The following is a 21,506-nucleotide window of genomic DNA, read 5'->3' on the forward strand; positions in this document are numbered from 1 at the left end:
TCTTTATTCCTTTTCCAGAGGTTTCTTTTTGTTTCTTTTTATTACCAGAGACCTTTTATTGGAACAGGATAATTGAGTCTGGCCCACTGTTGAATCCTAAAAGGAGTACAAGGAGTGGCAAAGATACAAGGGAACTGTGTGGACAGAAATATGTCAGGACATGGAATGCAGCTCAGCCAAAGCTATCTGCGCCAGCTGTTTATTGCCTACCCAGAATCAAAGACTGTTTCACAGTCACAGGTTATTTGTCAAAGGATTGGTTTTAGATAGCTGCAGGAGCAAATGCGTTTTGTCTGAAATGCATTCCATGTCTTGATATATCGTCTGTCCATACAGTGCCATTGTATCATTTGTATCTCTATCACTCACCATATAGTCCTTTTACAATTCAGTGAAGCCGCTCTTGAAGCGGGATGGACTTTCCTGGAATGTTGATAGAAAGCATGAAAAGAAAATGGATGATTATGTCACTTGAATGCTTTTTCACTAGAGGCAAAAGTACATTGCTCTAAGATCTGTGTACAGTATGTTCTGGCTTATTGAAACTATTGTCTCTTTTCAGCATAGGATAATTATAGCTTTGAATTCTTTTGGGGAAATAAAATATTTTAAAAATGGGTCACAGCAAGGAGACAGCCCTAATACCACTGAAAGGTGACCTCTTCCTGGCAATGGCTATAGGCCCTATCTCAGTCCCCAGAGCACTCAGCCTCTTTGTAGCTTTTAACAGAGCTGACCACTAGGTGTGTGTGACATAGCTAAAATTAAATGGCAATCACTACAATAACTCCAGTCATTTATCTTCACCAATCCCCAGAGTGCAGTGATAGGTAACTACTGCTCCACCCCAAGAACCCTTACATGAAGAGTTCCTCAAGGATCTGTTCTGCATCTCTTCCTCTTCGGTGTCTACACTTGACCACTTGGAGAGGAGGTTAGATGCCACAGACTCCATTCTCAAAAATACTCCCAGCTGTATATATAATTTTTCACAGAAGCAACCAGCACTATCACAAGCGTATCATAGTGTCTGCAAAAGATAATCATCTGAAGGAGGAGCACTTGGCTGAAACTGAACAAAAGGCTTGGTAGTCTTGTAAGACTCTTGTTGCTAAGTCCCTGGACGCTGTGAATCTTGTTTAAATTTCTGGCTCTGCTACGTATTTCCTGTGTGACCTTGAGCAGGTCACTTCACCTCTCGGGTTCTGAGTTCCTCATCTGCAAATAGGATAATAATACTTCCTTTTTCTCTTTCTCTTTGTCTCATATATACGGGATAAAAGGTAAGCTCTTTGGGGCAGGGTGTGTCTTATGTTTTATATGTACAGTGCCTAGCACAGCATGGTCCTGGTCTCTGGTAGGGCCTCTTAGTGCTACTGTAACACAACTAATCACAATAAAGACAAGACCCATATGAGCCTGGTCAGAGGGGAAGACTGTTTTCCTCTTTTATCAAAGGCATCTGTTCACCCTTATCAAAGTACTGCAAAGCCTTCGGGTTCTGTTCTATTCTGTTCTGTAAAGCCTGGACAACCAGGTAGAATCAGGCCTTGGCTACACTGGAGAGTTGCAGCACTGGTGGTGGGGTTTACAGCGCTGCAACTTACTGTCCACACTTGCAAGGCACATACAGCGCTGCATCTCCCTGGCTGCAGCGCTGGCTATACTCCTGCTCTGCCTGGGGTATAAGGATTGCAGCGCTGGTGATGCAGCACTGCTCCGCAAATGTGGCCATCAAAAGCGCTGTAATTGGCCTCCGAGGTATTCGGAGGTATCCCAGAATGCCTGTTCAGCCACTCTGCTGTTTTGTTGTGAACTCCAGGCTCCCGGAGCTGCTTATCTAAAACACAAACACAGCTCCTGTTTGCTCCAGCAGAGGCAGGCAGGGGAGTTCCTTTGGAATGTTCACAGCTAGTGTTTGCTTGAGGAGAGAAGCAACACGGCGGGGGTGGGTGGGAGCGGGAGTTCATTTTGGAGCAGCTGCTTATCTGGTCTGAAGGCTATTTGTTTAGTGAATAAGAGGGGTGGGGGAAGGGGTCAAAACTTTTAAAATGATTGAAGGTTGGTGGTGTTTATCTTCCAGTCCTTAGAACTTGCAAGGCAGGGAGCTGACAATAGTGTCAGCTCCAAAAATCCACACTCTGTCTCCCCCATGCTCCCTGTCACACTCCACCCCACCTCCCTCTTTTGAAAAGCACGTTGCAGCCACTTGAATGCTGGGATAGCTGCCCATAATGCACCACTCCCAACAGCACTGCAAATGTGGCCACAGTTCAGCGCTGGTAGCTGTCAGTGTGGCCACACTTCAGCGCTTTCCCTACACAGCTGTACGAAGGCAGCTGTAACTCCTAGTGCTGTACAGCTGTAAGTGTAGCCCTGGCCTGAGAGGCAAAAAACCTTTGTCTACCTTCTGCTTGTTAGGAAGTTTTTTTCCCTTTCCTCCTGATCAAGGATCTGGCTACAGTGACATATGTATTCATCACTTCCAGGCTGTGTTACTGAAACTTGCTGTATCTAGGGCAAAAGGAGGATATAGTTCAGAGGCTCCAGCTAGTGCATCATGTGGCTGCATGGCAGGAGAGTTCACTGTTGATTCCTTCACTGGTTCCCAGTCTGCTTCTGTTGCCAGATTAAGCCTTTTTGGTTCTGATCTTCAAGCCATCAGTGGGTCACGATCCAACTCCATCAGCGGCTACATCTCCCAGCAAGAAAGCTGCACTTCTCTGAGACACTGCAGCTAAAACCCAGGATGAAGCCCATAAGAACTGGAATGTTCTCAGTGGAGGGGATTTGACATGGAACGAGCTTCCAGGGCACATCAGATTAATCCAGACTGTGACATCCTTCAGGGCACCCTGCAAGACTGTTCTCTTTGGTGGAGCATTTCCACCATATTCAGCAGGATGATGGTTTAAAAAAAACTAGTTATTCCCTCTTGAGAGCTACCCTCCCTCTTTTAGACAAGGAGAGGAGAAGAATAATGTGTTCTACTAGGGAATTCACCATGTGGATTTCGTTTGCTTAGGAAGTGCTTAGCTACTACAATCGTGGGTGCTGTAGAAGGTCGTTAGATTTTGTAATTCTGAAAGATAAAAGGAAAAGGATAAGTAGCTCAATCTGTTATGTGAAAGTGCCTTCTTTACAGAATCTTTCATTAGAGGCACCTCAGTCTTACTACTCCACTTGTAGATTCCATTTGAATTCATGCTTCCCAGAGGCCTGGTAGTTGCTTATCAAAACAGCAATAGCTTTCTTTCCACCGTAAACACTCTGTGCTGCATTGCCTCGGCCCAAATATGCCATTTCAGTTGGAAAAAGAAAGCTATCAAAGCTTGATGGGGCTCACAGGGATTCACTTTCAGAATAAATCCAAAAAACAGGGCTGGAATTTACAGCTCTCTTAGGATGTACTCATCCCTTGCAATAACACTGGTTGTAGGGGAAAAAATCTTTCTAAATGAAATTGTTTTTCAAGAGGCATCAGCTGCTCTAAAACTCCTGGTTTTATGCCTTGCCAATGGCCACACCTTCAAGAATCCAATAATTCTTTTGTGTGTTTTGACATGGAGGCCACATGATTTATACCCATAGTGCTATACAGATGTCCTCCTATGGGGTATGTGGTGGACTGTGCATCTGAAGGCATGATGGAGAAAAGTATATAACATGGAGATAGTTAATGTTTATGTGTATGGCACTGCCATGAAACAGTATATCAGAACATACTGTTATGAGATACCCTAGAATGAAAGTGCCTGTGTATTCTAAGTTGTTTTAAATACATCCTTGTGTTTAGAAACTCGTGTGTCAGTCTGATTAGCATGTTGAACCTGTGATCTTTAAATCATTCTACAGGACAGGATTTCTACTTTTACTGAGCAAGCTTGTCTTATGTTTATATATAGGTTATCTGGGAATGAGACAGAGAAATTTCCTCTGTGCAGAGCACATCTTGCTAGGAGACCTGAATGAAGATCAGGATTTTCAGCAGGAATGAAAGACCCTGCTCTCCTGTTACTGAGGGTATGTCTACAGTACCCGCTGGATCGGCGGGTAGTGATTGATCTATTGGGGATCGATTTATTGCATCTAACGTAGACACGATAAAATCGATCCCCGAGTGCTCTGTTGTCGACTCCAGAACTCCACCACGCACAAGAAGCGGAGTCAATGGGGGAGCGGCAGCGGTCGACTCACCACCATCCTCACGTCAGGTAAATCGACCTGAGATACGCCAACTTAGCTGAAGTTGTGTATCTTAGGTTGACTTCTCCACCCCCCGAGTGTAGACCTAGTCTTAGGTTGTTAACCAAAGAACTGGGAAGCAATCCTTCAGGAAGGAAAGGACAGCAGATGAGCTTACTGTGTGGTGGTCTGGCATCCAGTAGGGACATGACACTGTGACTTTTATTTAACAGTCTCATCCAGGTAAATAACTTTTCTGACAGAAGTGCTTTCTACTTGTTTAACTAAACAATGAAAAACAATTGGCTTCTTAAAAGAAACCACAGCAGAGTTTCAGTGAAATAAATTTGATTTCTTTGTATTGTTTCATCCTTTTAAATTTTTGCTAGTGATTTCCTAAAATGATTCCCCTACAACCATGTGCAAATCAGAATTTTAATTCTAGCATTCATTAATATGCACCCTTGCCTATTCAGGTATTCCGTATGTGGATTCATTTTTCACTAACCTCCCAGAATGTTCTGGACCTTTGCAGAATCTTGTTGAACCTTCCAGACTTTGAGAACATTTTTCTTTGAACCTCCTAGAATGATGTTAGCCAGGTCCTCACAGGTATATAAGGGGTGGTGTGATGTCAGTCAGTGAGGTATGTGAACGAAATGAAGTAAAGTGAGAGCCCAGCTGCGATACTGTGAACCTTGTCTTGTTGTAAATTTGTGCTTTAAGACTTAAAGAGAGTAAGTAATGATTAATAAAGGATATATTTAATGAGATGCCAGAGATACCTATCAAACCCCTATCTATGCAACGATATACAAGAAATACTGATACTACATCTGTCATGCTTAACATGTAATGTTTGATGACTTTCTAAGACTGCAGAACATAGATTTTTGCTATTTTATCACTTTAAAATGCCATTGACCAGTCTTTAGATCTCTCTGACGTTGTGCTTCAGTTCACAAGGGCAAAGACAAGAAAAATGACCTTGTGAACTGAAGGGCTAGGGTTAACATTCCAAGGCTGTCACCAACTGTAACACTGTTTAATACTGGTCCATCCAATGTTGGTGGACAGTTCAATTTCTTGATGTTAGTACATTTCAGTTATTCTTAAAATTTAAAAGCTTCTATAAGCTTAGACTAAATGATTTTTTGTGTTTGCTTATATATGGCATGAATAAATACAGCTTTACAGATTCTAGATTGCAAATTTATTGTCTTACATGACATGGATAAGTAATGCATGCAAATCATGCATCACAGTTGTGAAGTGGGCTACAAATGCAATAAAAATCAGGTATACGAAAGTTTAACAAATTGAAGTGAGGCACTGAAGACGCTCCTTGTCTGGCACACTATTTGGTCTAGGGCTAGCATTGTTTGGGCTATCCTAGTAACCACTGTTGGCTATTTTGATTGTGGAGTCTTGAGGATGATGATCAGTCTGGTCTCTGCTTATAGCTGTGCCAGGAGGGAGAAAAGCATTGCTTTGGAGATCTCATGGTGTTCCTTGTTGAGAAGCAACAGTGATCTTAATAGCAGGATAAGAGGACAGTTTTAAAGAGAGGGGAAAATATAACTTGTGATTAACATAATAGGTCAACGACTCATGCTCCCTTCTGTGGCTTATCTGTAATTGCCAGAAGGTGGTGAAGAGTAGCAGTGGCAAAGGCTGGTGCCATTTCCTTCTCCCCCAAACTGTATGTTTTTTTGTTTTTAAAAAAGAGGAGGCAGAAGGGGAAAGCTTTCAAACATTATTTCAGCTTTTCTTTGTTTTCCCTACTGTTGCTTCCCCCTCAGATCTCCATATTGTAGTATGTGCTGCTCTCTCTCTAGGTGCTTAGATGCTCTATACTCGGAGACATTTGCAGTTACTGTGTTGGTGTGGGTTGAGTGGCATGTGTTTAGTGGGATGAGGCTTGTAGATTGATATTGTGTTGGATGTGACTGTTTCTTTATCTCATGATTTCCTTAGCGTTTGCACATTGTAAGGAAATGTACCATGTTTTCTTGGTCATACAAGCTTTTCTTAGTCTTGTGGTTTTTGCTTTAGGCGTTACTTCTTCAGTGAGAAGCTTCAGTGGAAATCTATCTGTCTGGGCAATATCCAGTCAGATGTTTACTGAGTTTGGGGAAGATCATCTGATAAAAATGCTTTGACAGAAACCAAATGCCTTTTTTCTAAACTATCTAGGATGTTTATATAAAAGGACTGATACACAGGTCTATGAGTTTTAATGGCACTGTTATCTTAGCCAGCAGCTTCTGCTGGAAAGAATAGTTGTCCTACCAAGAAAAGATAAACCTAAGTATGAAAGGTTTTGATGATGCTGGTCTAATTGTCCCATAGTTCTTTGTTACTTTGTTCTATTGAGCTGCAAGCTGACCAGAAGGACGTGTCCGAGTGTGTTTTGAAGGAGGAGAGCTTCAGCACTCTGACTGCCCTGGTGTAATATGCCAATTCAGAAGTAGATTGGTAACCAAGTTTATGGAAATGTGGACCTCATTATTATATGTATGCAACTGGTGCCTTGTAAAAAATGTATGGTTTCCAGGGTGAAATTCACCAGCATAAGGCCCTCCATGCTGCTTAAGTCCTGCATTGAGGCTACACAAGTGGAGCACAGGTCAAGATCCTCTGTTCCTCTAGAGTGCTGCAGAAAGTGTTTCTGTGCCAGCTCCACATGGAGGGCAGTGAAGGGGGCAGGCTGCAGGAGGGGCCGGGATTGGTCCATTCTTGGATCATGTCATCCCAACACCCACACATGTAGCAAAGTGGCTGGAGTACAGGGGGGTTGTGGGCGCAGCACCATAACCCCAAGTCCTGGTCTCAGGCTGGGGAGCTAGGCTTACCCATAGATTCTATGGTGATTGTTACATTTGTCTATATATTTCTATGCATTAGAAATATATACATAAATCCAATGGTTTTTACACCCTCCCCAATCTACTTTCTCCTTGGCACTTTGCCATGTAGAAGCATGATGGATTGGGCTTATGTAGATGAAGGAAATTAACCCCAATTACATTTTCTGCATTTAGGAAATTCCTGTGGGCTGCTTGAATTTTCCTCCAGTCCACATCTTTGTTACTGGTCTGAGCTCAAGAGTTTTGTGTTGAGACTTTTGCCAGGATTATACATTCAATAGCTGTAGTATTAGACACTTGCACAGTTTGGCAAGGTTGCACAGCAACCTTTTATATTTAAAATAAAAATAATGTTTCTGGTGAGGAAAGAAGTGGCTTCCTGGATTTGCAGTTAATAACTCACTATGCTGAACTGATGTAGTAAATGTACACAGAGGGAAATGAAGCTGTTAACACCTCTTGTGAAAGAAGCAGCATAGAGCTGGGGTGGGCTGGGGTGTGTGTGTGTGTGTATAACACTGAAACTTAAACTCCTCCTGCAGCTCTGCATCTGCTATGAGTCGCTGATATGACTCACACTGTCAGTGGTCACATTAGCTAGAATTCAGATGGAGCAGCTCTGGCAGTAGAAGAAGCAGACTGATATTGATTACCTGCTGCAGGAGACAATTGTGCCAAGATATTTCTGCAGGCATGGCTGAAACTCGGGAGGCTCTGCTGAGCAAGATCAGTTTATGTTCATAATTTTTTTTTAAAAAAAGGTAAGAATGTTTGTTGTTCATTAGAGGGAGAGAGATGGGAAAAGGGAGCTGAATAGCTTGGGAGGGTTGAATTTCATATGCGTTGCTTTTCCTCAGAGGATGCTGATCCTTGCAGCCTTATTATTGCGGAGCATCATCTTTGCTGCTTGAAATGGCATACAGAGAATCATATGGCTAATGAGTGGTACATGCGCTACAAAACCAAATAATGATACACTCATTCACTAGTGCATCCTATGTTATATAATGCATGGCAGCCATGTTAAGGATAGAGGACCTCTTTCAAAGGAGCAGAGCTGTTAGGTATTAGGGCAGTGGAAGTTATTACACAGTACTCTGTTCATTATTTGGAAACCACTCCTGTTCAGGTTCATGCATTAAAACCAAATTTGCCAACTTCTGAATCTCTGCAGTTCCAGAATCAAAAACAGCCTTGCCAGGATCACTGTAATAGCTATTGAAATTTGAAATTACATCATTAGTTTACCCAGCATGTTAAGGTTGTGCATGTATGAGGCTGGATGTGACCTCTACCTTACTGCCTCAATGTAAATGTCGCTTAGGTTAACTTCAGTGCTTCAAGTACTTAAAACAGTATCTCCAGCTGCTGCTTTTTTCCCTTTTTTGTACCCCCAGATAATACACGTTTACAATATATACTGCTTTAATTGTTGTTTGCAAAGAACAGAACATGTGCTAGTCCATTCCTCAAGCTCAGAAGTTTGACTTTCTTTAGCTTAAATTTGTAAAGTGATGAAAGTAGAGTTTTTGCAAATTGGCATTCACTATAAAAAGTACAGTTTTTGTGTCATAGCAAAATTGCTAGTAATCCTCAGGTGGAATCCTACTAAGTTTTCAGTCTTTGCTGTACCCCTCATAACTGATTACTGTATTTCATCAGTTTTGCTCTGGAATAGTGTCCTTCCTTTCACAAGTCGTCCTATTAATCTTTCTTTTTCAGCTACAGTCACATGTTCAACTTGATTTTATGCTTTTGGCATATTTCTTTGTATATTTTGGATTCAGAAGGCAGTTGTCTGTTAGGTTGCACCTTACAATGAAGTTGGTAATTGCTCTTAATAACCTATTGCAGCCTGGTCATCTGTTGTGTTGCACTGTTAATCTCAGAAAGAAGGTGGTTTAGAAAGCTGGCCACTGGCTGACCCACTTTTGACTACAAGAGAGCTTCATTAATCTCCATACCTTATTATTTGTACCAAAGAGACGCACGTCCCTCATTTCTCAAAGATTTACTGGCAGAGTGGGTTCTGTAATGAGGTCTTACACCACTAAGATGCACTTCTTTTTACGAAAGATACCAGGCCTTGTTTGCTTGTGTACTATGAAGCATTAAAACCAATGTAAATTACAATTTTCAGAATTGTGCTACCTCATCCCTGGGTTTTTTTGAGTGATTAATTACTTGGAAATTGTACTGATTCACACTGGTTTTCTGTCGTTGCTGTGAATTAGGGAGATTCTAATTTGTTTCCTATCGCTTTATGAAAGGTGAGTGTAACACATGTTTTACTTCAGTCATTGTGCTGGTTGAAGTCTTAGACCTCAGGTGCCATTGGAGTTAAAAAGTTGTAGCACGAGAATGGTCGTTAGAAAGTTCAGCTCTTGGCTCTCCTTCTCCCAGAGCAGATTTTCAGTCAATAAGTAATATCATTGTTTAGGTATGTAAAACCTATGTCTGTATCTCTCTCTATGTAATATTATGGAGGCAAACTATGGTTGCTTCCTAGATTCTCCTGTGACGGAACCTTAACAGTGTCTACTGCACAAAGGGAAGGATATCTGAACTGGCTGAAATAAGGAAAACATTCCTCAAACCTCTCTGCATTTTTGGAGGGTGTGTACGCGCACGTGTGTGCATGTGCACTTAGTTTTGCATATGTGTATGATGAGTATGTAGAACGTGTATTCTGTCTCGTTCCTATCTGTAAACTGAGTAAGGAAAAAAAATAGTATCCTTTTAAGGACTTCAGTGGGAGTTGTACAGTCTTTGCAATACTGCAACTGAGAGAGACAGTTAAATTATTAGCAGTTAACATTTTCAAAACAAATTAACTTATTTAATAAAAATGACAATAGCTGCCCTGAATGCAGCCTCTCTTCACCCTGCTTTTGTTCACAACCCACTCTTGCTTTCTGTGATCTCAGAAGAGTGACCACTGCAGTGCAACAGAGTGCTGTGTTAACTCCAGGGCTGCCGGTTATCTTGTGTGTGTCTCAATTCAGGGCTTGGATTAATACCCTGACATGGAAAAGGACATCAATTTAAAAAGAGCAAAACTTTAAAAAAAAAAAAAAATCCACCTTCCTTGCAGTTTACCTGGGCAATTTGGGCTGGATTCACAAAAGGATTTAGGCACTTAACTGCCACTTTACATGCCTAAATCCCAGAATCAGACACTACTGGGATTCACAGCCCCCATGCTCATCTGCCTCTGAACCCTATAGGCACCTAAACTCACTTGGTGCCTACATTTTTGCAATAAAAGTTCCCTAGCTGTCTGTTTCTGACTCTGCGCATGCACCCTGCAAGCCTCATACCAGAGGTTCAAATGTCTACCCCCCACAGCGATTCACAAACCTCGTAACTCACCTGTGGGGCCCAGTCTGGTAACTCACCTGCTGCATTGGGTGAGCTTACACAAACTGGCTGGGTTTGTGTGTGAGAGGAAGAGGAGGAGGAACACCTCCCTTATAACTTTTAGCCAAGTAGTTGGGATATTCACCTGGGATGTCGGGACCCCCACTTCAAGTCTCCCCTCTGCCAGAACGGGAGAAAGGATTTGAGTAAGAATCTGCCACCCCTTATGTGAGTGTCTTAACCACTAAACCAGTGTTTCCCAAACTTGGGATGCTGCTTGTGTAGGGAAAGGCCATGGCAGGCCGAGCTGGTTCGTTTACCTGCCGCGTCCGCAGATTCAGCCGATCGCGGCTCCCACTGGCCAATGGGAGCTGCTGCTCCAGGCCAGTGGGAGCTGCTGGATGCTGCGTGGGCCAAGGGACGTACTGGCCGCCGCTTCCAGCAGCTCCCATAGGCCTGGAGCAGCAAACTGCGGCCAATGGGAGCCGCGATCGGCTGAACCTGCGGATGCGGCAGGTAAACAAACCAGCCTAGCCCGCCAGGTGCTTTCCCTACACAAGCAGCGTCCTTAGTTTGGGAAACACTGCCTTAATCAGTTACTGATCCATGAGAGAACCTTCCTTCTTATTCCATGGCTACTTAATGTACGTTACTTCCCTTGTATCCCATGGCTACTTAATCTACTTTAGACCCCATTACTTGTAATGCCTTGGAAATAACTAAAACTTTCAATGAAAGATGGTTTATAGCCAGATGTTTTTGTGTGTGTTCGCTGTGTTTTATGCTCAAATTTTAAGATCAGTTGTGTCCACTGGAGAAAAAACAGATTTTTTCTGCAGTTGCTTCTCATGCTTCTCCGTATAATGAGACTGAACAGGATGGTAGTTGGTCACGTTTACTTTCAGTCTCTGTGTGCTCTTTGTCAAGACTATAGACACAGCCCCTGGAGCTCAGGGACTCTTTGTTGCAGAAGTACAATGCTTTGTGACAGATTTTGGTAAACAATGCAGCAGAAAGGGGGAGTTTTAACATCAAATAAAAATATTCAGAAGACGGAAACCTTTTTTTCCCCTCGCAGGCTTCCTGGGGAGGTAATGCACACTTTGGCTTGATCTGCATTAGTGCTTGTTAACCAGGATTTCTAAAACTGACAAAATAATGGGAGATAGAGAGAAGTATATGGATGAGATGTCATAGAACAACATTGCAGCCAAGTTTTGACAGATTCCTGTCACCAGCACTGAATTTCCCATTAGACACAGAATTACAGAAAGTGAGAGCCCTGTTTATAAAACATATCTATTTTTGTGTCCACTAATCCACCCTCCCACCTGAGAGTCAGGCAGATGTGACCCGTCCTCATTCAGAATTTTCTCACTCTTCATGTTCTCTTCAGTCACTCCCTCCCTTCTCCAGTCTGTCTCATGGAGTCACTCTGTATTCCTGAGTCACTGGGCTGGACTATAGTATACATCTGTGATGACAAAACAGAGCCTTCCTTTAACATTTAAAAGAGAACACAAAGGCAGTATCTGCTCATACAGAGTAGCTTGCAAGACTGGGGCCTGATTTTGTAGTCTTATTTCCAATGATTCTTAATGTACAGGCCATCATTGTACACTTGGCATATGACTGAGTTGTGGAGGTGTGCAAGTGTAACCTTTTGGTGGGCTGGAGTTCATTTCCTGTCTCCAGTGCCTTTAAAAAAAAAAAAATTCCCAGGTCTCATAGAAGGTAACTGGAGGCCCAGAGTTCAGTCTCTAAGGAGTTTCAGCTAGGATTGCACAGGGTCAACTTCATCACATTCAAGTCCCAAAAGAAACTAAAGGAATGAATTTAATTAAATAACTGTATAAAATCTTATGATAAATAAACAAATCTACTTTTTACAGCATGACATGGCTGCATGACATGACATGGCAAAATAATCCACAGACATTACCTTCACGGTTGTACATTAACATAAATAAAGAAAACACATTAAAATCCGAACAGTTCAGTCCCCACAGAAACACAGTGAGAAGCTTTTGAGAACTTTCAGTTTCTTAAGTTTTGTTCACTTAAGTCTCAGTTAGTCTTTGATCACCAAATCTATACAGTCTGCTGAGTCTAAAATGGGTAGGCAACCTATGGCACTTATGCCAAAGGCAGCACGCGAGCTGATTTTCAGTGGCACTCACACTGCCTGGGTCCTGGCCACCGGTCTGAGGGGTTCTGCATTTTAATTTAATTTTAAATGAAGCTTCTTAAACATTGGAAAAAAAGAAATTAACTTTACATACAACAATAGTTTTGTTATATATTATAGACTTATAGAAAGAGACCTTCTAGAAATGTTAAAATGTATTACTGGCACGCGAAACCTTAAATTAGAGTGAATAAATGAAGACTCGGCACAGCATTTCTGAGAGGTTGCCAACCCCTGGTCTAAAACATCTTCCCTCCACTTGCTTGTAGGGATCTTCAGTTGGACTCCATGCAGACACTTCTGAAGTCACACTAGCCAGTCAGCTAACTGATTAACCAACCACTCAGTTGCATGTATAGATTAAAAAAACACCGTTACAAGACAGTCCAAAACTGAGAATAGCCAGGGGCAGCTCTGTTTTTTTGCCGCCCCAAGCACAGCAGTCAGGCAGCCTTCGGCAGCGGTTTGGCAGGTGATCTGCTGGTCCCGTGCCTTCGGTGTACTCGCTGCTGAAACCGCAGGACTGGTGGACCTCTCACAGAAACGCCGCCGAAGGCTGCCTGACTGCTGCCCTCAGAACGACCGCCAGGCCGCCCCCCGGGGCTTGCCGCTCCAGGCACACACTTGCTGTGCTGATGGCTGGAGCCGCCCCTGAGAATGGTAAAATAAAAATGCCTATCCCCATTACTACATTTAAAGAAAAGTTAGTGACTCAGACTAGTTGAGACAATTTAACTAGAGCAGTTTGGCTAAAATCAAGACAACATTCAAAGCATACAATTAAAATAGAAGTTATTTTTCTCTCCCAATTACCCTTTGCTATAATTAGCATTGCCCATGCTTTCCTGTTAGAGGGTTAACAACATCACTAATCTGCTGCAAAATGTTTCAGAGTTAGGGCCAACAGTCTGCTTCCTGCTCCTGAGCTCAGCTTCTCCCAACTCACAGGTGGCCTTCTGCGAAGCGGCTGCCCTGACTGCCCTCATGGAGTCTGACCCCAGCAAGAGGGAACCTATTGGAGCAGACCCAAAACTATCTCACCCAATTCTAGAAGCTTCTGGATGTGAAGTGCTTAATCTGCCTAGCAACAGTGACTCGGACACAGCTCACTCCTACCTCTCCCCAATGGGTCTCTAAAGAGATATCTCCCTGTTAGGCACATGGGGTTACGCAAGTATTTACTGGGAGGAGCTTCCATGGTCATGTGTTTTCTCTCATCCCAAAATACACAAAAGGGGAGCTGAAATGGATTTTAGTGCAGGTAAAGTACAAGTATTGTATTTAATGCAAGTGAGAATGAAACCATTCTGTGGGAGTTGGACCAAGAAAATGTTTTCTCTATTTTTTTCTAAATGCATGTTTTGATGTAATTGTGATATTGTCTGGTATAAATTAGTATTTTCAAGAACAATCATTACAGGAGCCATGTGAATACTGATTAATATTTGTAGGGATTTGCCTGGCCAAGTTACAGATCCTAGAAATGTAGGACTGGAAGGAACCTTGATAGGTCATCTAGTGCACGCACTGGGGGAGAACTTAATAGCTAGGCCATCCTTGAAAGGTTTTTGTTTATCCTGCTGTTAAAAACCTGTAATGATGGAGATTCCACAACCTCCCTTGATAATTTGTTCCAGTGCTTAATTACCCTTAGGGTTTGGAAGTTTTTCCTAATGTCTAACTTAAATCTTTCTTGCTGCAATTTAAGCCCATTGCTCCTTGTTTTGTCCTCAGTGGTTAAGGAGAACAATTTATCATTCTCCTCTTTGTAACAAGATGATCATTCAGGAAAATAATTAACCCACTGTAACTTTTACTGCCTATTTTAAAAATGAGCTAAGATTCTGAAACAATAAAGAAACTGGGGAGAGGCAGAACACAATATCAATATACAATATATCCAACCGCCCTTCAACTGCAGATCACAGCCAGAGTTAAGACAGCTTGACCTAGGAAAGAAAAGCATTGTCCAGATTTGTAGACTGACTAACGAAAATACAAGTGCTTAACACGTGTTAGCAGGAAACTCCCTTTGAACTAGATTGTAACTTTTACAATCTGCCTTGAGTAAAGGGCAGTGTGTAGCTGCACTGCCCCAGGAGCCGTCCAGGGAAAGATACTGATTCATATAGTCACAATTCTTCCCTGGCATCCCCATTACTTGGGGAGACGAGAGAGCAACTTTCACCCCTTTTCATGGAGAACATCAGCTGTTCTGGCTGGTGATAAAGAGGGAGGGGTAGAGCCATGGTTCTTCCCCCTCCGTTCCCTCCTTGCTCGCAGGCCGGAATGTCAGGAGGGTAGTGCCTGTTCTCCCACCCTATGACTGGAGTAAGAACATGACCAGGCGCAAGCCACTAAGCGGAGTCTTACTGCCAAGCGTGGCTCTAGGTATTTTGGTGCCCCAAGCACGTCAGGCAGGCTGCCTTCAGCGGCTTGCCTGCGGGAGGTCCCCGGTCCTGTGGATTCGGTGGCATGCCTGCAGGAGGTCCACTGAAGCCGCGGGACCAGCAGACCCTCTGCAGGCATGCCACCAAAGGCAACCTTCCTGCCGCTGTCTTGGCGACCGGCAGAGTGCCCCCTGTGGCTTGCCGCCCTGGGCACGCGCTTGGCGTGCTGGTGCCTGGAGCCACCCCTGCTTACTGCCCAGCTCAGTAAGGTCTGGAATAAACTAGCCCATTGTGAGGGAACAAAGCCACCCACCGTATCACGGGTTGTTTCAGACACACTTCAGCGGTATTTACACAATTCATTACAAGGAAAAATGCTTACTTGCCTGCTCCTTCCAGGAGAGACTGGCTTTTGTTGTCCCTGGTCTGTGGGAGATGCAGGGAGTGAGCAGCCATGGGGCAGAAGTGGGGAATTTTCAGTACAAATACTCATTCTCACAATAGTAAATGTACCCCTTTGTGCCTGTCTTTCTGGAGTCTCCTCCTCAGTGGGTGGTGTGTCATGCCGTATGTGCTGCCGTAAGGGTAATGGCATAAGCAAGACTTGATGGCAGTTGGAGCTTTTGTCCATTTATACAGTAGCCTCAATGTTTATGTTAACAGCTGAGAAGATTTCCTCTCCCAGACCTGCAGCAAGGGACTCGGAGAATCTGCAGTCCTGACAGCAGGGGAGTGGAGAAACCTGCATCACATTTCCTGCAGTGAAGGACCTAAAAGACTTTTCAAAATTTGGCAGCAAGCACTGGACTTGTAACTGTATTTTAAGTAGCTTGCAAGCCAATTTACATAAAGTTTTAATTTAAGCAGTAAGACACATCAGGGCATGAAGAACCTTTTATGTGTCACCATCTTTTTCTTTGCGTGGAAGGCCAAAGGCAGAATGTCTGCAAAAAGTTCTAGGTCTGGTGTAATATGAGAGAGCATTTTCACAAACTGCCATGTCTTATTGCTATTGCAAAGCAATTTATCTATAAATACAATATGGTGATTGAACAGGAGAGATTTCACTGGGCAGGGCTCAGTGGCCAACTAGCTTATTTCTGTTTTAAATGACATTGGACTACCCTGGCTTAATAATTGGAAATACCCAAATGAATGCAAAAATAAGCAGTGAAGGTCGTCTTTTACATTAGTTATTGCTGGAATTAAAACACAGGGGAAATAGACCTAGATTTTGTTTTTTAAATTGGATCCATGCTGTAATTGTGTCACAAGATGGGAACGCCCAAGCAGGTGCTCAGAAAATGCAATTTTAATAATAATAATAATAATAATAATAATTAATTAATAATCTTACCTTTGACTACAATTCAAAGTAGCAGGGATGCTAGAATTAACTAAAACTAGCTACCACATTTTAAACATAACTTGCCCTTTCTACACTAAGTGAAAAATCCTGTTTAAAATAGTTAGCTAACACATTTCTAAACATGACCATTTTTTCCAGTCTAGACATAACGTGAGTGAAATTTAAGGTTCAAGTAGTGTGTTCCTTTTGTTGGAGCAATGTACAAACATTATCTCATCCTCAAAAACCTCTTGTAAGGAAGGTAAGTAGCGTTATCCTCATTTTGCTGATGGTAAGCTGAGCCAGAGAGATGACTTGATTGACCAAGGCCACAGAGGTAGTTACTTCAGCAGTGTGTGATGAATGCCCTGCTTACCAGCCTGGTTAGTTCCCCTGAAGCTGCTGCCACTGCATCTGGCTCCAGCTCCACTGTACTGTCCCAGCATACACCATGCTGTGATGTCCTTGCTTCTGGGGAATCAACACTGATGCAGGCAGCCAGCCCACATGGGCTCAGGTAAATTTCTGTGTCTTTCTGGCAGAGCAGAGTTTCCACAGTATCACATGCCATGTATGGAAGGCAGACAATATTTATTCAGTGGTGAGCTGACTGACTCTATGCATGCTCAGGGTAGTTCCCTTGTTGCTATAGCATCATGGTATGGTGCATGCTTGGCATTCACAGTGGAGATGGAGCCAGAGACAAAATCTTAATAGGGGAGAACTTTTCTGCTGCGTTAGTGTTAAGGGCCTGCCTTTCCTGATATGTGATTTGCAGATCTATACGAAAGTGTGGTATTAAAGTTAAATGGGTTTCCCTGGAGAGGAAGTTATGGGGTTTCGTTAAGGATTTGTCAGAATTTCTTGATTATGCTTCTTGAATATTGATTTATAAGGACTAGGCTTTAAAATTCCTACAGTTTAGGTGATTCAGTGGTAGTTAGTTTCAGCATGAGCCGACCTAGGAACATATTTTTTAAAAGTGCTCTTCCTTTGGAGTCTGAATGGGCCCAGGGATGGGCAATGAGAAACTGAACTTTTTTACCTCCAGGCTTGAATCCAGCCTAAGCCTGTAATGAGTGAAAGTGGTTCCCCCCAGACAGTTTGGTGGTTTGTGCAAAATGAGTGAATGGGTCCAGTTCAGTTGCTAGTTATCTACTATGGAGCCCCTTTCAGTGCGGGGAGCCCCCTTCTGGGGAGGGACCCTGGTAAGTCACTGGAACTGCAGATCCGCAGAAGCTGTGCTGATGGAGAACAGGCAGGGCAGCTGGAGACAGGAACCTGCAGCAGAGGTGCTGGGCTGGCTCATTGTCTGGATGACCCTAGTCTGTTGCAGGCGCCAAGCTAAGGTTGCCAGCTGTCCAGTTTTCAACCACAAAGTCCAGTCAAAAAGGGAACCTGGCAGTATCCAGTCACCTGGAGTAACTGGCCTCTGCAGCTGGGGTGTGTGTGTGAGAGAGAGCAGAGGAGCAGTGGAGCACTTAGGAACAACTCCACTCAGGAAAAGTGGGGAGAGGTACCCGCCATTCCCCATTCTGCCCTGAGGGAGGCTGTCCCTCCCTCATCTTGCCCCAGTTACTCACCCTCAGAGCTTGGCTCTCTTTCCAACATCCTGCTCCAGAGCCATGCTCAGCTGGCGGGGAGTGTGATGGAGAGAGCAGCAGCCAGTGATGCTGGGGGGAGAAAGGAGGAGTGGGGGCTCAAGGGAAAGAGTTGGAGCAGGGGAGGTTCCAGCGCTCAGTGTCTAGGTTTCACAAGGAGAAAGTTGGCCACCTTACGCCAAGCACCTGTGGACTTGCGTGCAGACCTTGCCTCAGTGGAATGATGTGGGTGCATCCATATAAGAGCATCGTCTTACCTGAGATTTAGGGTCCGTCTACGTTGCAAAGAATCCTGTGACGGCAACTGTGGGTCACCTGACTCAGGCTCATGGGATTCATGCTATGAGGCTAAAAATAGCTGTGTAGATGTTCTGGCTTGGACGGGAGCCCAGGTTTGAATCCCAGTGCGGGTGGAAGGTCTCAGAGCCCAGGCTCCAGTGTGAGTGGGATTGTCTAAACAGCTATTTTTAGCCCCATAGCATAAGCCCCAATCAGTTGACCCAGGCTCTGAGCCTTGCTGCTTTTGGTTTCTTTTTATTTGTTTTTTTTGTGGAGTGGATGTACTCTCAGTGTGCCTGCAGAATTAATTAAAGAGCATTTTTAGTATATATTAGCAACTGAAAGCCTGGGCTGTCGCACAGGTGTAATTCATAAAGTTGTGTGTAAAAGCTGAAAATGTCTGAGAATTTAAATATTGGTTGGTAACAGATTGCAAAACCCAGTGATGATTGGGCCTGGTGATATTCTTCAAAAGGAGCTCTCAACCATGTTTGCAGTTGTTTCGATTGCTTCACACTGATGCAACAGACTGTGATGTTTGGGGTTACTGGTTGTGTTGTGCGGGTGGTTGTGTTGATTTGTGTCTAGTGGGGATAGTGCTGGGATATTGATGTTTTTACATGGGTGGAAGTAGGGCACGCAGAATTGGTGGTTGGGCCAAATAATCCACTATCTGTGCAGTCTCCTTTATGCAAACAGTGAAATTGTTGCATACAAATTAACGGTGGTAATTGGCTGAGTTACTTCTGATATCACAGTGGTTTGGGACTCTTGGCATGGCATAGATGCATGCCTTATTGTAGCTGTACAACAGTGAGTGTAATTAGTAACGCCAAAATGGCTGAGAACTTAACAATTGGATGGTGACATACTGTGAAACCTGATGATGATTCAGCCTGGTGATATTCTGATGAAAAAGAGCCCTCAGCCATGCTTGTGGCTGTTTTCATTACTTCTCACAGACTCTACAGATCTAATAGGCTCCAGGGTGACACACCAAGTGACATTCCTGGAATCTAGTTTATAGATATGTTAAGGGAGAATCGTAGTCTCTAAGCATAAGACTTTACAATAATAATATATGGCTTCTGAAATTTCTCTTGCACCTTTTAACATGCTTTCTTTTCTCAGAAGTGGTCCCCAGTCTAGATTCCTTCTCCAACTATTGAGATGTTAGATTACAAAAGGGAAAATGTCATCTTTGGCTCAGTGTTTTTTTTAATGGAATGATATTTTTGTGGACTTGACCATATGTTCATTTCATACCAAAGTTATTTTCCATATTTGTATTCTATTATTATGGTTCCACACAGAGATTCTTTTTCTTATTGTCTTTCAGGTTTTATTTTAAAAAGACAAATTGAGTCTGGATGCCTGTGCTGGATTTTAGCAGCTGAACATGGAGTAAGGTAATATGACATCATTTTAGTGGTTGGTTATTACTATAGTAAATGATGCTTTAGGGCTGCTGAATAATAGCAAGTTTTAAAGGTAAATTGAAGGGAAAAAACTACACCTATTGTATATGGGAACTTCAACATCTCAAGCAATGAGGTTTTAACAAACATCCCACAAATTCTGGATTTCAGTTTCAATGGCATTCTCATGCTGCGGATATCTATGCTATTTTAATGCTGTGGATAATTCTTTATCCTTACCAGAGGTTTTGTTATGTTTGAAAATCTGCAGAGGGTTAACATTTAAAAAAAAAAAAAGTCTTCTTTGGGAGACCAAGCTTTGCACTCTAGTTCCCTTGAAAGGGCCTCAAGTCTAAGTTCTCTCCTTTCCCTCCCTTCATTGCTCTTTGCACTCTCTTCCCCCATCATCCATCCTGTAAGACACATTCTTCTTCAATGCTTGTTCTGTCTTTGCCTGCTTCCCAAGCTGCCACTGCCAAATCACTCTGGTAAGCACAGGGATAGCTTTAGTGCATGGGTATTCAGAGTACGTTCCTTGGACCACCACTGTGTTTGCAGAACTCTTTGAGGTCGTCTACAAGATGAAACATTCTCACAAGCAAGTTATATGAGAGGGAAGGTGGATTCATTATTATTATTATTATTATTATTATTAGAGTATCACCTGGAGAGACACCACCTCCAGACAGGGGCTTCACTGTGCTAAGCACAGTACAAACATACTATATAAGACAGTCGCTGCCCCACAGAGCTTACAGTGTAAATCACACAGCAGGCCAGTGGTAGAGATGGGAACAGAATACAGGTCTCCTGACTCCTAATCTAGTGCTTTATCCACTAGAGGACAGCAGAACACCCTGTTAGGGAGTTCTGCGCAGAATGAATAGGTTGGAGAACTGCTGTGCTACAGTGAATTGTGATCAGTAATGGCTTCCCTGTGGTTTCCCTTTCCAACTTCTGCTGTGTGATGGTGTGGGCTCTTCTGTAAGTGCGGGAGCAAACTTATTTAGAAGATCAAACTGCACCATCTGCCTTTTCAGCAGTCAGTGAATCCATTCCCTCATGCTATGACTAGTCTGCCTGTATCAGAAAGGTGTCCTGATACAGACTGCTGGGGCAGTGATCTGAAAGCCTGGACAGGCGATCTGTTACTGGTATTTCTAAATCTGGAATTCAAATTGCTAGTGAATATTTTGAGCCAGAGAACTCAACAAATGCAAATACAATGCACAACTGGATGCTTCATTGGCTTATATGAATTTTTTTCCCCTGTAATATATCCAGAACAGTTCAGTGAAAAATAATATGGGAATTGTACATGGATATGAAGGTCTTTCCAGGTCCTAAAAGAGGTCCTTTGTGGTGTATTTGCCAGTAGCAGGAAGCATTGCCAGATCCCTTAGCTTAGTACTATAGCTGTTTGTGGATTTAAATGATTTGCAATAAAACAAGTGACTCATTTCATCTTTACTTTGCCTTCTGCTCATTGAATGATACCCTCTGCATTAAAAGCATTGTCTGGAGACATCCTGCACTGCCATCCAGTTCAGCAGTGCTTCTTACTGATGAAATGAGAACAGAGCATCACAGCCCTCTTGAGACCCCTGTACATCTAATCACAGACGTCTATAAGAAAAGGGGTAGAGCAGCAAAGTCAATTGCATTTGGGACAGCTCTGTGGGGACAGCATATTGTCTTAATGAAGTGTCTCTCAACTAAGGTCCTGCTCCTGCAGTGAGGTTCACACAGGCTGGTCCATACACTCATTTGAAGTTCATTGCAGGAGCCAAAGAGAAGACGCTTTTTAAAAATAAGTTTGAAAAGGTTTTGAAATGCAATACTAGAATGACACTTTGGTTTTTGCTTT

General features: G+C 43.1%; 1 protein-coding gene across 15 annotated transcripts in view; it reads left to right on the forward strand.

The window, feature by feature from the left end:
• Positions 1 to 21,506, forward strand: part of INPP4A (inositol polyphosphate-4-phosphatase type I A) — a 192,930-nt gene that overhangs the window by 52,369 nt on the left and 119,055 nt on the right. For 14 of the 15 annotated variants that reach the window (XM_030570810.1, XM_030570838.1, XM_030570820.1 and 11 more), the window contains exon 2: positions 19,561 to 19,630. The gene's annotated coding sequence lies outside the window, so the exon portion shown is untranslated. Of the gene's footprint in view, positions 1 to 7,597; positions 7,817 to 19,560; positions 19,631 to 21,506 lie in introns of those variants that run through there. The other variant, XM_030570751.1, reaches the window with a different exon arrangement.

This window comes from Gopherus evgoodei, chromosome 1, assembly GCF_007399415.2.
Source record: "Gopherus evgoodei ecotype Sinaloan lineage chromosome 1, rGopEvg1_v1.p, whole genome shotgun sequence".
NCBI lineage: Eukaryota > Metazoa > Chordata > Testudines > Testudinidae > Gopherus > Gopherus evgoodei.